Here is a 2,820-nt window from a genome sequence, read left to right on the forward strand (position 1 = left end):
CTGCCGAGCAGCTTGATTCCACGATTGGTTACTTTCGGCGCCAATCACCGCTTACGTCGCCATGAGGTGTCCACCCCCCGGTCCGCCCGGGAGATTAGGCCGCGGCACCTCGTCTAACAAAGTGTTTCTGGAATTTCCTCACTTTCGACTTCTTCAGGCATAGCTGGCCTTTTCTCTGCCGACTTATGTACCTGCTATTCTTGCTCAGCATCTACTTTCTTAGCACTGGAGATTATTCTCAGTTTCCTAGGAACTGTGTTGACATCCTTTGCTGACTGATCAGCTTTTCGCTTTTTATCCTGCCTGGTGCGGTCAGTACGAGGTTTTACTGCAGCTTTCTTTCCCTTTTTAGTCTGCACAGCTTGTGCGTCTTCCTCAGCATCAACTTCTTCCTCATTTTCTTCAACAACCCCCTTTCCTTTCTTAGACTTGAGAGGTTGGTTGTATGCTAACCCGAACAGCAGTGCCACTGTAATCTCAGTTTCGCATGACTCAGTTTCACCAACCGTGCTAATCTAATGGTCTTCAAGAATTCTTGTGATGAGGGAGCCCAACCTGAGTTTCCCAGTGCTTTGTTGGAATGCACCGATAAGAAAGACGGGCATATTAAGTGGTTGGTAGGTCAGCATGTGCCAAATAAAATTCTTCTCGAAGTTGGAGGCAGATGAGGCTGAGTTGATTTTAGGAAAGATAAAGTTGGTCAAGATGTAATGAGCCATCTTTTGATATTGACCCATACACGTGCTGGTTATTTCTCCCTTGTGATTCTTTGGTTTACAGAACTCAACTGGATAGTCAAGTTTGACGTTTGTGGTTCTAAATTCTTTACCCTTGTTGGGCAGTTTTAGTAAGGTTGCAAGGTATGATGGAGTTACCGTGATGTCTTTGCCCGTGACCTTTGTGACTAGATGGTCAACGTTGTCCTTATCCACCTTCAGATTCGAATAGAATTCCCTTACTAATCGAGGGTAAGCTTTACCGGAGAGAGAGAATAATTCCGACCACCCATTCTTGGAGATCCATTCACAGAATGGTTTCTCAGCGGTTACAAAACTCAGGGAGAACCACCGGCAACGAAGTACCTCACAGTTCTTGACATTGTCGTAGACCATAACAAATTCCTTTTCCTCAGGTTGCTTGTCTTTCTTCTTCTTCTTCCTTTTCGAAGAGGTTGCGAGGTCAGCTTGGGGGCTCTTGCTTGGAGTTTGGTCATGCTGACCTTGTCCTTGAGACTTGGTGGGAGTCTCGATGTATTCCTGTTGAGCAGGAGATGAGGACTGTTCATCGGAGTGATTGCTGTCATAACCAGCTCCGGAGATGTTTTGGGAATCCGACATGATTTTTAGGGATTCTTTGAGAGTATTTGAAGATTAGAGATTTAGACAGAAATCAATTTGCCAGAGATTTCAAAGTGTAAAGAGATGTGAGTGGGAATTCGTCCACTATTTATAGATAGTCGAGTTGATCTGGAACGTTGGAGTAGCCGTTTTACCTCGAGATGATCAAACGACAATAATCTGGCATTTATGACATGTTCGCCGCAGTTGTTTTCTAATTTATTGCTCTTACGTCATCCTAGGTGGCTATTTAATGCGTGCGTGCTATTTAATGTTCAAGTGAACGTTACTCGGCATTTAGTCCAAACGTTTGAGATGCTAAGTGCTCAGTTTTACGTAGAAGAAATTTTCATACAAAAGTAACTCAACCTGTAGTAATCACTCAGCATGTATGTCTAGTCAGCATAGGGTGATTCTATGTTATTTAGTTTAGCTCAGTTTGAGTAAGTTACTTAGCATGCAATAACTACTCGGCATAAAGTATAATCACTCAATATTGATCAAGAATTTATTGAACAGGATTACACATACCGATAGCTTCCCTTAATATGCTGAATTGCTCACGAGCCAGAGGCTTAGTGAAGATATCCGCAAGCTGTTCATCTGTTGGTACATAGGTCAGCTTGATCTCACCTTTGAGTACATGATCTCTAATGAAGTGATGCCTTATGCTGACATGCTTCATCCTGCTGTGTTGGATTGGATTTTTGGATAGGTCAATAGCGCTTTTGTTATCGCACTTGACTTCAATTGTTTCTGTTTTGACTCCGTAATCCTCAAGCTGTTGCTTAATCCATAGGACTTGGGCGACACAGCTTCCAGCAGCAATGTACTCAGCTTCAGTTGTAGACAGGGCAACTGATGACTGCTTCTTGCTGAACCAAGACACTAGACAGCTTCCAAGGAAGTGGCATCCTCCAGAAGTACTCTTACGCTCTAGCTTGTCCCGCCCATAGTCAGCATCAGTGTATCCAATGAGTGTGAAGTCATTTGAGTTTGGATACCACAAAACTGCATTAACTGAGCTCTGCAAATATCTAAAAATTCTTTTCACAGCTATAAGGTGTGATTCTCTGGGTCAGCTTGATATCTAGCACAATAGCATACTGAGTACTGAATGTTAGGTCTACTAGCAGTAAGATAAAGTAGAGAGCCTATCATACCTCGATATGACTTGCTGTCTACTGACTTACCTTTCTCGTCAGCACAAAGGACAGTGTCAGTACCCATTGGGGTTGATATGGGCTTACATTCTTCCATATTGAATTTCTTTAACATTTCTTTGGCATACTTGGACTGACTAATGAAGATGCCGTTCTTCCCTTGCTTGATTTGTAAACCAAGGAAGAAGTTGAGTTCGCCCATCATAGACATCTCGAACTCAGTTTGCATCTGTTTACTAAATTCTTTGCACATAGATTCGTCAATAGCACCAAAAATTATATTATCTATGTAAATTTGTGCCAGCATGGTATTTTTACCC

The sequence above is a fragment of the Euphorbia lathyris genome, chromosome 6 (genome assembly GCF_963576675.1).
Source record: "Euphorbia lathyris chromosome 6, ddEupLath1.1, whole genome shotgun sequence".
NCBI lineage: Eukaryota > Viridiplantae > Streptophyta > Magnoliopsida > Malpighiales > Euphorbiaceae > Euphorbia > Euphorbia lathyris.